At 42.2% G+C, this 14,064-nt stretch overlaps 1 protein-coding gene and 1 pseudogene across 2 annotated transcripts in view; one reads left to right on the top strand and one right to left on the bottom strand.

Annotated features, from left to right (window-relative positions):
• CECR2 (CECR2 histone acetyl-lysine reader) overlaps positions 1–14,064 on the top strand; it is a 212,275-nt gene that overhangs the window by 126,601 nt on the left and 71,610 nt on the right. The gene's annotated exons all lie outside the window — the stretch shown is intronic.
• On the bottom strand, positions 12,128–12,681 carry LOC139005162 (phosphatidylethanolamine-binding protein 1 pseudogene; annotated as a pseudogene).

Here is a 14,064-nt window from a genome sequence, read left to right as displayed (position 1 = left end):
GTATCAGGTCATATTTGAATAGAGCATACATAGGAATCAAGAGAGCCAGCCTCCAGGATGAGCTGGCAGATGCAGAACTGCCCAGTCAGCCTGCCAAGGAGGGTGGATAATCAAGGACAAGAGCCAAAGGGGCAGGAGGGGATGATGGAGAAACAATGCATGTCATGTGCATTCTGCTATCAACTAACAAGTATGCATTCATTATTGTATTTCTTAGAATAACCTTCTGAGATAAATATTCTCAATTTCCAGATAAGAAAACTGAGATTTAGAATAATTAAGTAGCTCTTCCACAGTTATATAGCCAAGTAAATGGAGGCACTATGCTTAACAAAACAATTATCTGACTCGACAGCCTGAACTTTGGACTTTACCTGCTTCCGAGCTCATGGCCTGGAGATGACATGCAAGAAAGGCAGAAAGCCACAGTAGGTCCCCCACTCTTACCTGTGAACTCTCTGGAAAATGAAATGGCTGGTATCTAAGCTCACCACTCTTGCTTTTCTTCCTTTAATGTAACAGCTGTATGGCCAAATCCCAGTTAGCTCAAATTACAGAGCCAAATCTCCAAAACACTGCTGAATAGTGCCCAAAAGCCTAGGTTCTCACTGCAGCAGCTGAGTTTTCCAGGAATGGATCCTATGTGGAAAACCTATGTCCCTGCATCTTGTTGCCACAGCTCTGAAGCCCCACTTTTTCTCCCCTCCTACTTAAGGCCTCTGCTCATGGAGAAACCTCCCTTTCCCATCAACTGCTCCAAATGAAACCTCCCTTTTTCACCATTTGCTCCAACTCCTTAGAATCTTCCAGCCAGCTGCCCCATTGGCTCTGCTACCTGTCTGTTACACAGTCTCTCTCCAATAATCATCACTCTTGGAAAAGTAGGTTTAAAGGAGAATCTTCAGATCAGGTTTGACCTTTTTTCCCCCCTCCTTCTTGAAGAAGACCCTTTCATGTTTTTTGTAATACTGGTTTGGTGATGATGAACTCCTTTAGCTTTTCCTACTCTGTGAAGCTCTTTATTTGTCCTTTGAATTTAATTCCAAATGATAGCTTTGCTGGGTAGAGTAATCTTGGTTTTAGGTCCTTGCTTTTTATCCCGTTGAATATTTTGTGCCAATCCCTACTATCCTACCAAACATCTGTTGAGAAATCTAACATTTTTATGAGAGCTCACTTGTAGGTACTAACTGCTTTTTTCTTGCTGCTTCAAAGTTTCTATCTTTGTCTTTAACCTTTACCATTTTCATTTTGTTGTTCCTTGGTGTGGGCCTCTTTGAGTACATCTTGTTTCGGACTTTCTGCCCCTCCTGGACTTGAATAATTGTTTCCTTAATAAAGTTTAGGCAGGTTTTTTGTTTCTTTGTTTTTTCAAATAGGTGTTCAATTTCTTGTTCTTTTTGTTCTCCTTCCAGCTCCCCCATGATGGGAATGTTGGAATGCTTTAAGTTGTCCCAGTGGTTCCTTACACTATGCTCATATTTTTTGCTCTTCTGATTGGGTATTTATTGCTTCCTTATCTTCCAAATTACTGATTTGATCCTTTCCCTTACTCTACTATTGATACCCTATAATGTATTCTTCATTTCAGTTCGTGTATTTTTCATTTCCAGCTGGTTCTTTTTTATGTTTTCTATCTACATTTTTTTTTTCTATCTCACTGTTGAAGTTCTAAGTTCCTCTACTCTTCCCCAAAGGTCATTGAGCAACCTTATAATCAGTATTTTAAACTCTGCATCTGGTAGATTGTTTCACACCATATTGTTTAGTTCTTTTTCTGGAGTTTTATTCTGTTCTTTCCTGTGGACATTTTTCTTTCTCTTCTCATTTTGGCTGCCTCTCTGTGTTTGTTTCTATGTATTAGGTCAGTGATGGCAAACCTTTTGAGCTCTCCGTGTCAGCATTTTGAAAGACCCTAACTTAACTCTGGTGCCGTGTCACATATAGAAATTTTTTGATATTTGCAAACAAAGACATATTTTTGATATTTATTTTATATATTTAAATGCCATTTAACAAAGAAAAATCAAAAAATGAGTTAGCATGTCACCTCTGACACGTGTGTTATAGGTTCACCATCACTGTATTAGGTAGAGCTGCTGTGTCTCCCTGGTTTGTTGTAGAGTAGCCTTATGTAGTAGGTATCCTGCAGTGTCCAGTGGCACAGCCTTCTCAATTACCCACGCTCCCAAGTTCGGCACTCCAGGTGCTCCTCCCCACCCCCTATGTGGGCTGTGTATACCCTCCTGTTGTAGTTGAACCTTGATTGCTGTTGTCACTTCCTGGACATGGAAGTCTACTCTTTCACCAGGTAGGGGAAGCTTTCTGTTATTATTTCTTCAAATAGATTTTCAATATCATGCATGCTCTCTTCTTCTGGCACCCCATAATGTGAATGGTGGTACGTTTGAAGATGTCCCAGAGGCTCCTTACACTATCTTAATATTTTTGGATTCTTTTTTCTTTTTGCTCTTCTGATTGGGTGTTTTCTGCTTCCTCATAGTCCCCAAATAGTTTTTTGATTCCTGGAATCCTCTACTCTATTGTTGAATCCCTGCAAATTATTCTTTATTTCTATTAGTGCATGCTTAATTTCTGACTTTTTTATGTCTTTGAAATTCTTGCTAAGATCCTTGAAAGTCTCACTAAGTCCCTTGAAGTTCTCATTAAGATCCTTGAGCAACCTTATAACCATTGTTTTGAACTCTGTATCTATTAGTTTGTTTGCTTCCATTTTATTTAGGTGGGTTTGTGGGGGGGGGGATGGGGGGATTTCTTCACTTGCAACATGTTTGTCTCCACATTTTGGCTGCTTCCCTGTGTTTGTTTCTGTGTATTAAGTATAGCTGTTATGTCTCCTGGAATTGGTAGAATGACCTTGTGTAGTAGGTGTCCTATAGGGCCCAGTGGCTTAGCCTCCCCAGTCACATGAACTGGGCACTCTAGATGTGCCCCTGTGTGGGCTCTGTAGCACAGTTTTGTTGTCATTGAGCCTTGCTTGTTGTTGGTGTCACTGGGAGGAGTGAACCTCCAGGCCAGTGGCTGTGAGGACCAATTGCAAATGCATTTGAAGAGATACTTTGCAGGAGACACCCCCAATGGCGCAAGACTTGCTTCTGTCGGACTTTGGTGTTCACTATGTCTGCCCCTTGAGTGTGTCACTCGTGGATATGTGGAGTCATAATCTGGTATGGTGTGAAGCTGTCCCCCAGGTGCACTGGCTCTGGGGCCTCCAGAGAGGTGCAAAGTCAGCCACTGCCTGGGGCCACCAGGCAGGAGCTACAAAGCCAGCTGCAGATGGCTGCTACTGTGTTGGGCTTGGAAGTGCCCTTGCAAGGCCATCTGTGAATCAAGGCAGGCTGCTGCTAGTTCCAGGTCTAGCTGATGCCAGCTGATGCTTATTTGAGAGATATTAGGAAAGTTGGAGGCCTGAGCCAGGACAGGCCATTCATATGGAAAAGCCACTGCAAACAGTTTGGGTTGGGCCGCAAGTTGGATTGGGCAGGGGTCTCTGGGAATCACCTGGATGGAATGAACAATGTAAACCAGGCTGATGGAAACTCAGATATGGCTACTAGTCAGTTCTGCGATGTGGGCACTCTTAGCATAGGAACACTGATCCCTCAGATCACTTCCTTTCTGGGAGAAAGCTTCCCCCAAGTTCTTGCTCTAATGCCAGACAATCCAGTTCCTCCCTCTATTTCCCTCCATTCCCCCAATCTGATGTCCCAGCACTGTAGCTCAGAGGGAGCAAGTCCATGTAAAGTTCATGCACCAGCACTTTAAGAGGAACTGCCTGGGTCTCCAGCAGCCTCCATGTCACTCAGCCATAATCTCCACTGATATTTGCAGCCCAAAGTTACGGGGAATTCTCTTCCCAACTCTGAAATTGGGCTGAGGGTCTGGTGTGCGGCTGGGACCCCCTGCTCCTCACGGAAGGCCTCCACTGCCGAGATATCCATCCTGCTGCATGTGGCTGTTGGCCCATCTCGGTTAGTGCCTCTACCCCTCCTCCCAGTCTCAATGTGCTTTCTTCTTTATTTACTTCTGTAGTTATAGCACTTCTATTCAGCCAGATTTTAGGCGGTTCTGAATGGTGGTGGTTCTGTATTTTGGTTGTAATATTGAAGTGGTTGTGGGAGGCCATGAGTACAGGTGTTTACCTATACCGCCATCTTGGTTCCCTAAAGTAACCCTTTATTCAAATAGATTTTCAATATCTAAAGCAAATTATTGAGAAGCATATCACCTTTTTAGCTTTTGTAAATAGTCTCTATGAAGGGCCACATGTATTATATCAGTAACAACTTAGTTTATGATATTCAGGTGTTTGCCTAGGGGTACATTAGTTTACAGATAACAAACAAAATAGAAACAAATTTCCCCAAACAAACCTCTACCACTATGTCCCAATCCCTTTATAATCTCCATGTTTCATGTAAATCACCGACTCTTTTACTCCAAGTTGTTCATAGTCAAAGTCCCATGCCTTGCCAAGAGCTGCTCCTTAGATTCTCTTCCTATAAGAGATATGCACCCCCAGCACCCCTCTACTCTGCTTGCTCATTTCTCTTTTCTAATTAAGAGGGGAGAAAAGAGAATAACTTTTTCTCTTCCACAGTATACTTCATCAAACCACAAATTATGCCCTAGCAATACAGTTTTATATTTGCCTCATTTATTTTAATTTTTTTTAGTATGAATCCATAAGTGTTTATTTTGTTTTATACTACCATAATTAATATGTGTGTTAATTTTGTTATTAAAATTGTTCCAGTTTTGGCCATTGGGAGTTCTTTGAGTTGGCTATGGGATGGTTTTCTTTCGTTTTGTGTTTTGTTTTTTGTTTGTTTTTAGCACTTTCTTACTTCCAGACAGTAAAAGATACTCCTGGCTCATCTTGTATATTTGCTGCCCCAGCCCTGCAATCAGCCATTTCTCTAGGGACCTTTGTTTCTTTACTCCATGGGTTATTCTAGCCTTCTCCCTTGACTTATCTGTAAACTCCCACTCCAATTGTGAGAAAAGTGGCTGTTCAGTTGAAGTATACATGCATACTATATAGCAGTATAAGAATTATTAAGCCATATCCTCCTAGGAAACAGCTTTATCAACAAGAATACAGCAGTTCTTCTCTACAGTGTCTTTTGCCTTTTAACCCATTGTATGCCATCAGTGTTTGTAGACACAAGCGGCAGACCTTTCCCACATGCCACGCATATCTATTAAAAAAAAAGTGTTTTCCCTAAGTGGCAGCCCTGACCAACTTTAAAATCATTTTTCATGAGCATTTTTAGCTGAAAATATTCAAGAACACCCAAATTGTGAGTAATATATTTATTTTTATAACATTCTTTGCAAATTTATTTTTTAAATTAAATTCAAAATACCGTGGCATGTGGGGATGGTTTCCGTTTTGGATGCGTGGCAGTTAACTGGTTAATCTCAAAGATTTCACTCATTTCCAAAGTTACTTATTAGGTCAGCAACATTTATTTTATAGACACTCCCTCTTCCTCCAGCCCAGAAGGCAAATCTAGTGTCTTCAGTAACTCTTTACTATGATGCTTACCTGTTTACACTTGTAACTTGGAGTCGCCATCTATAATTCTTCCCTCATTTAAGACCCTTGAGAAGAGGGAGTGAAGGTTGTTAATGCGTGATTCATGGTTTAGTTTCTTGTCCAGAATCTGTCTCTAGTCATATGCTCCATCACTCTTTTTTTATTTTTGACTGACAAAGCCACCATAATAGGTGACGATTTCTTAAAAATATGTTTTATTGATTTTAGAGAGGAAGGGAGAGAGACATAGAAACATCATTGATGAGAGAGAATCATTGACCAACTGTCTCCTGCATGCCCCACACTAGGGATCCAGCACACAACCCAGGCATGTGCCCTAACTGGGAATTGAACAGTGACCTCCTGGTTAATAGGTTGATGCTCAACTACTGAGCCACACTGGCCAGGCCACTCTTAATATCTTAATCAATGGTCTCATAGTAGAATCATTGTCTCAAACAATGTCTAACGAAAGTTTAGAAGGTTCACTGTTAATATCAACCAGCAAGGATAGTAGCAGGAAGTTTAGTTAGGAGGCTACTAAATAGTTTATGCTTAGACAATGGGTAGTTAGTTGAGAGGGTAGTGAGAAGATATGTTAGTTCTGTATGTGGTTTGAAAGTATAATAAACAAGATTTGTTAATGGATTGTATGTGAAATGAGATGGAAAGAAAAGAGTCAACAATTATTGAACAGTGCTCTGATGAAACAACTGAAAGAAGATGCCATTTATTGATACTGGGAAGGTCTGAGTAGAAGCAAGTATAAGGAGGTGAAGTCAGAAGTTCACATTTGGTTATGTTACATTTATTATGCCTGTTTGACACTCATTGGTGAGATAACCAGTTCAGTAAACCAGTTTTGGAATTCTGAGAAATCTAGAGGTACAAATGAGAGAGTTTTAATTCATTACGTCAGGGGGTGTACATCTGCAAGGACAGTTAATAGAGGAAGTTCAAGGACTTATCCCAGAGGTATTCTCTAACATTGAGAATTAGAAGAAAAGGAAACAAGATGGTGGCTAAGTAAATGCCTGTCCTAACCACCTCCCACAACCACATCAAAATTATAACTAAAATACAGAACAACCATCATTCAGAATCTCCTAAAATGGAAGTCCTACAACTAGAGAAGTAAATAAGCCTCCTGTGAGAAGCAGGTGGTCCTAGCCACATACCAGACCCCTAGCACAGGGTTCCAGAGCTGGGAAGAAAAGTCCCCTTAACTTCAGGCTGTAAATACCAGCGGGATTGTGGCTGCTGCCATCCAAGGTGTTCCTCTTAAAGGGCCTCTGCACAAACTAACAGGATCTCACTTCCTCCAAGTTCCAGTGCTGGGAGGCAGCTTTGGGGAAATCCAGGGAAATAGGGGAGGAACTGTACTATCTGGCATCAGGGCAAGAACTTAGGGACAGCTTTCTCCCAGATAGGGTGCTCAAAGAGGTCATTGTTCTTGTGCTGGGACCTCCCTGCATTGTAGAGTTGAATGGCAGCCATATCCAAGTTTTTATCAGTATGACCCACACTGTTGGCTCTGTCCTGGTGATTTCCTGAGACCCTGCACATCCAATTTGCAGCCCCACCCAAGCTGTTTGCAGCAGCTTTTCCATATGAATGGCCTGTCCTGGTTCAGGCTTCAGACTTTCTAAAGTCTCTCAAACAATCAACAGCTGGTGACAGTGTGCCCAAACCTATCAATTAAGGGCCCAAGACCTGGCACTAGTACCAACCTGTCTTGCTTCACAGCTGGGCCTCATCTGGGTACTTCCTAGCCCAGTGGTTGGCAAACTCATTAGTCAACAGAGCCAAATATCAACAGTACAGCCATTGAAATTTCTTTTGAGAGCCAAATTTTTTAAACTTAAACTATATAGGTAGGTATATTGTTATTAACTTAATTAGGGTACTCCTAAGGCTTAGGAAGAGCCACACTCAAGGGGCCAAAGAGCCGCATGTGGCTCGCAAGCAGAAGTTTGCCGACCACGGTCCTAGCCCAATACAAGTAGCAGCTATCTGCAGATCTCTCTCTAGCTCCAGCATGGTTTCCCTAGGCAGTGGCTTACCTTGCACCTCCTGGGAGACCCCAGAGCCAGTGCACCCAGTGGACAGCTTCAGACCATAGCAGATTACAACTCTACACATCCACAAGAGACACTCTCAAGGGACAGACTCAGTGAGCACCAAAGCCTCACTGAAGCAAGTCCTGACCCATAGGGGTGTCTTCTACACAGCAGCTCTGCCATTATAGATGCAGCCGGTCCTCACACCCAGTTGGCCTGGAGGTCATTTCCTCCCAGTGATGCCAACAGCAATCAAGTCTCAACTACAAGACTGTGCACACAAACCACACAACGGCACATGTAGAGTGCCCTGCTCAGGTGACTAGAGAGACTGAGCCACTGGGCCCTACAGGAGCACACCTAATACACAAGGCCACCCCACCAATTCCAAGAGAAATAGCAGTTCTACGTAATACATAGAAATAAACACAGGGAAGAAGCCAAAATGTGGAGACAAAACAAAACAAAAACATGTTACAAATGAAAGAAATTGAAGCAAGCAAACTAATGGATACAGAGTTCAAAACAGTGGTTTTAAGGTTACTCAATGATCTTAATGAGAACATCAAGGGAATTAGTGAGACTTTCAAGGATCTTAGTGAGAATATCAAAGACATGAAAAAGGACCAGTCAGAAATTAAGCATACACTAACTGAAATAAAGAATAATTTACAGGGATCCACCAGTAGAGTAGGGGATTCCAAGAATCCAAATCAACAATTTGGAATATGAGGAAGCAAAAGAACACCCAATTAGAAGAGCAAAAAGAAAAAAAGAATACAGAAATATGAAGATAGTGTAAGGAGCCTCTGGGATAACTTCATACATACCAACATTCGCATTATGGGGTACCAGAAGGAGAAGAGAGCAAGATATTGAAAACCTATTTGAAGAAATAATGACATAAATTTTCCCACCTGGTGAAAGAAATAAACTTACCTGGTACACTTCCAGGAAGCACAGAGTCTCAAACAAGGTACCCAAAGAGGCCCACACCAAGATACATCATAATTAAAATGCTAAGGGTTAAAGCAGCAAGAGAAAAGCAGTTAGTACCTATAAGGGAGCACCCATATGACTGTCAGCTGATTTCTCTACAGAAACTTTGCAGGCCAGAAAGGAGTGGCAAGAAATATTCAAAGTGATGAATAGCAAGACCTACAACCAAGATTACCCAGCAAAGCTCTCATTTAGAATTGAAGTTCAGATAAAGATCTTCACAGACAAGAAAAAGCTGAAGGAGTTCATCACCACCAAACCAGTATTACATGAAATGTTGAAGGCTATTCTTTAAGAAGAAAAGAAGATCACAAATATGAACAATAAAATGGCAATAAAAACTTTACCTATCAACAATAGAATTTAAAAACCAAAATAAACAAACAAGAAATATAAGGAAAATAATAAACTGATGAATAAAATAGAACCAGAGGCATGGAAACATGGAACAGACTGATGAATCTCAAAGGGGAGGGAGAGGGGAGTAGGAAGAGATTAACCAAACATCTATTCATATATGCATTACCTATGGACATAGACAATAGGGTGGTGAAGTCCTGGGGTTGGATGGGAAGTGGGTGGAGGGGGGCAGTGGGGAAATTAATGGGGGACATCTGTAATATTCTCAACAATAAATATTTTTAAATAAGAATTAGAAGTGATAGGGAGAAATCAGCAAAGATTGAAAAGGAATACCGGTGATGTAAGTGTTCTGAAGCCAAGAGAAGAAAGTGTTTTAAGATATTGAAGATAATCAACTAATTTAAATGCTGCTTTACGTGTGGTGTGATGAGGGCTGAGAACAGTTCATTAGAGTTGACTTGGTTACAATAGAATGGTGGGAATAAAAATTTGTTTGCATCACTAATATTGGCAATAATACTTTGCACAGTAATTTTTTTTTTTTTTTTTTTTTTTTTTTTTTTTTTTTTTTTTTGCTATTCTTGAGGTTCACATTTTAGTGAACACTTTCACTGCAAGTGAACTACTGTTTCATCAGTTTGAGGCAAATAATTAGGATTTTCATTGCTTAAGACCAGCTGATAAATTTGACTAGCATTGTGTTTTGAAAGGCATCCACATCATTTATTTTAAAATTTAAGTTGTCAGAGAAGTGACCATATATTGTAGTTTATAACTCTGCTACACCTACTTAATGAGTCGAGGTTTGACAAAAATATCTTTGCTCTGAGATTCCTTTTACCATGCCCAGTTTCAGTTAATTTTGGTAACTACCAACATTTATTTTATGCTCATTTAACTTTTGAGGAATAAAAGTCTTATGTGAGTGTATGATCCAGAGCTTTCCAACAGTTTTTTAATGTTCTGGCCTGTCCTAGAGATATCAGTGTCTTCCATGTATAAATGTCATTAGAATATTGCAGTATTCTACAAAGTATATAACAAAAAGTAATAGTTTTGTTACAATCACCTGGCAACCCTGTTTCTTGGTTTTGTTCTTTCCTTTCCTTATCTTCTACCTATATGAACAAGTTGTTTCCGTCAAATTCTTTACTCAAATCCTTTACTAAAGGACCCTCACAAGTTTATTTTTTCTTATTTTTCAACCTTCCTACTATGAAGTTGACATTTCCCACTGCAGATGTAGATTAAACCTAACTAGAAAATATCAGATTGTTTTACTAGTCCACATGATCAGAAACAAAATTAGTGCAATTTTTGTGGAAGATGAGGGAGGGTGAAAGAGAAAACAAATAGAGAGGAGAGATCTGGAGATTATAAAGATGGCTTCTAGATTGGGGCCTAATAAGCCATAAGAATATGTATTTAATAACTGGAATAATAGCCCAGCTGGTGTGGCTCAATGGTTGAGCACCGACCGATGAACCAGGAGGTTACGGTTCGATTCCAGAGCAGGGCACTTGTCCAGGTTGTCAGCTTGACCCCCAGTAGCGGGTATGCAGGAGGCAGCTGATCAATGATTCTCTCTCATCATTGATGTTTCTATCTCTCTATCCCTCTCCCTTCTTCTCTGAAATCTTTAAAATATATTTTTTAAAAATAACTGGGATAATAAATGGGATATTGGATGGGGATGGGTAAAAGTGGAAATGCATGAGTTATTATTTTTACATGTTACTACTACTACAAAAGTTACTTTCCTAATAGTACTAACATGTTCAAATTATCACATATGCTTAAATTTAGGCAATACCTCATCTTCCCAATGAGATGATCCAATAAAACTTTTGGGGAGTATAGACTTACCATAATATGTATAAATGATAGATCAAATAGAAAAATTTCTATTTGGAAAATGTATTTTAGCAATTTTACATAAACATTTGAAATTTTTTTTCCACACAACGTTTTTATTTTTATTCATATGTAAGCAAACAGCAGAATTAACACAACATTTAGCAACTCCAGACTGGCTTTTGTTACACCAACAAAGAGTGATAAATTTAACAGGCACAGACTAACGGATTTCAGATAACCTCTCACTCAGCCCTGTAGCTCAACAGAAAAGGAACTCTCCAGATTGCTTTTTCCATTACTGCTCTTCAAAGGATACTGCTTTAAATTCTGGGTTGTTATTCTTATACTAGAGGCCCAGTGCACAAAAATTCATGCACTGCGGGGGGGGGGGGGGGGGTCCCTCAGCCCAGCCTGCACCCTCTCCAATCTGATCCCTCTCACAATCCAGGACTGCTGGCTCCTAACCACTTGCCTGCCTGATTGCCCCTAACCGCTTCTGCTTGCCAGCCTGATGGCCCCTAACCACTCCCCTGCCGGCCTGATTGACACTTAACTGCTCCCCTGCCAGCCTGGTCACTCCCAATTGCCCTCCCCTGCTGGCCCAATCGCCCACAACTGCCCTCCCCTACCAGCCATCTTGTGGTGGCCATCTTGTGATGATGTGGGGGCAGCCTTCTTGTGATGACATGAAGGTGTGAGTGCCACTTAGGCTTTTATTAGTATAGACTAGAGGCCTGGTGCACAAGATTTGTGCACTCGGGGTGAGGGGGGGGCGGGTGCTCCCTGAGCCCGGCCTGCGCCCTCTCACAGTCAGACATCCTTAGTGCTGCCACAGAGGCGGAAGAGGCTCCCGCCTCCTCCGCTGCATTGGCCAGCCATGAGCCGGCTTCTGGCTGGGTGGTGCTCCCCCTGTGGAAGTGCACTGACCACCAGGGGGCAGCTCCTGCCTTGAGCGTCTGTCCCCTGGTGGTCAGTGTGCATTATAGCTACCAGCCGTTCAGTCAATTTGCATATTAGCCTTTTATTATATAGGATTAACAATCTGATGACCATATCATAGTACCAAAATAGCCCCAAAAATGGAGCTCAAATTTGACCAAAACAAATCCAGGGTGTGTGACCCTGTACAATTATAAAGGACAGGTAGAAGGAAAAGTCACCCTACAGCTCTATCTGCTCAGGTCTCGCCTGTGAGAGTGGGAACAGGGAAGAGGAGAAGTCAACATGCATCACTGAACTTGAGAACACTGCTTGGGGCCCCTGAGGCAAAGTCTGTCTTCTGGCTTTCCCCTACTTCCCAGCCAGCTGCTCATAGAGCTTGGGCACATAGTCATCCCATTTCGCCTGGTAACACGTGCTGGCCACTGGGAACCCAAGGTCATACTTTTTGCGGAAAGGTGCCACCTTGAATTTGCCACGGTGGTCTCCAGATCAGTTGCTGAGAATGGGCTCGTCACACTTCAGCGGCTTGGCCTGCTCGTAAATCAGCCAGATATAGCAGTGAAGGCCTGTGCCCTTAGGAGGCTCAGAGCCCACATAATCAGAGAGGATGGTGCCACTGCTGATGTCGTTGCCCTTCATGTTGACCATCAGGAAATGGTACCATTCCCTAAATTTGGGGTCCTTTCTGCTAGGAGCATCTGGGTCTGTCAAGACCAGGGTGTAGAGTTTACTTGGATCAATGCCATCCCATGAAATACCAGTAGGCCAGTTCTTAACCTGGGTGGGCATCAGCACTTTGCCCAGCTCGTTGACCTCTGCTCCGGAGTATTTGACCTGCAGCGGGTCCACTTCCTGCAGGCTCAGGGGCCCGGACCACTGGCTGAGGTCCACCGACATCATGGGGCGAAGCGGGGACACTGGAGAGATGCAGGGGAACCAGGAGCCGGCCAACAGCACCAACTGGAAGCGGTTCGCAAACAGGCCAGAGAGGGGGGCGGGGGGGCATGCACAAGAGCCGCACCCCCCCCCCCCCCCGCCTTCATGAATTTTTTTTTAATTTGGAAACTAGAGGCCCGATGCATGAAGATTCATGCAAGAATAGGCCTTCCTTCCCCTGGCTGCTGGCACCGGCTTCCTTCCAGGACCTGGGCCTTCGCTCCAGGCTGGAGCCGTCTCCCACTTTCGCTCATGGTCAGAGCTGCCTCCTGCCTTTGCTCCAGCCCTGCTGCTCTCCTGTAGCTCCCTGCACCTCCCCCCACCCCCCATAACAGGCATCCCACCTCGTCCCCCCACTCAGCGCCTGCACACACGCACTGTCCAGAGGCCAGGAGCGGCCAGGGCGGGGCGGAACACCTGCATCGTCGCCATGACAACACAAGCGTCCCAGTACAGCCACCGCCATCTTTGCAATATGCAAATTACAAGTGTCAATTTGCATATTCCCTCCTTATTGGCTGTGGGTGCCACCATCTTTGTCGTGAATTGACAGGCAATTTGCATATTCCTTCCTTATTATATAGGTTAATTGCTTTTTTCCTGTTCTTATTTCCAAAAATAATTTGTTCATCATCACTAGAACCACTTTTGAACATTCAAATATAGTTTTCTAGAGCACTTCAGCCTCACTTCTGTCTTAAGGTTTTGAATCTACTTTTGATGCTGATGCTGTTTTCTGAAAATTTATCCTAAATCACAGGTACCTGTTCATTTAATAGGATAGTTGGGGTTTTCAGTTGCTCTATAGGTATATATTCAACATAAATACTTACACATTTCTATTTCCAGTGATTGTTATCATGACAATTAACACTTGTAATTTATATTACACCCAAAGCAATTGCTGAATCATTTTAAAGCAGTGGTTCTCAACCTGTGGGTTGCGACCCCTTTGGGGGTCGAACGACCCTTTCACAGGGGTCGCCTAAGACCATCAGAAAACACACATATAATTACATATTGTTTTTGTGATTAATCACTATAATTATGTTCAATTTGTAACAATGAAAATACATCCTGCATATCAGATATTTACATTACAATTCATAACAGTAGCAAAATTATAGTTATGAAGTGGCAACGAAAATAATTTTATGGTTGGGGGGTCACCACAACATGAGGAACTGTATGTATTAAAGGGTCGAGGCACTAGGAAGGTTGAGAACCACTGTTTTAAAGTGTTCTTTTTGTCTCCTTGTAAAGTGGATTGAATCAGATTACTTCTGTAAACATCTAAAACTGGCATTGATTAGGGTTATTTCAGGCTATTGTCTCTTCCCTAAT

Source organism: Myotis yumanensis, unplaced genomic scaffold, assembly GCF_028538775.1.
Source record: "Myotis yumanensis isolate MYYU_CA2020_CCGP unplaced genomic scaffold, mMyoYum1.0.hap1 SCAF_3, whole genome shotgun sequence".
NCBI classification, from domain to species: Eukaryota; Metazoa; Chordata; class Mammalia; order Chiroptera; family Vespertilionidae; genus Myotis; species Myotis yumanensis.
Note: the sequence above shows the minus strand (reverse complement) of the source record. Positions and strands in the feature narration are given on the sequence as shown.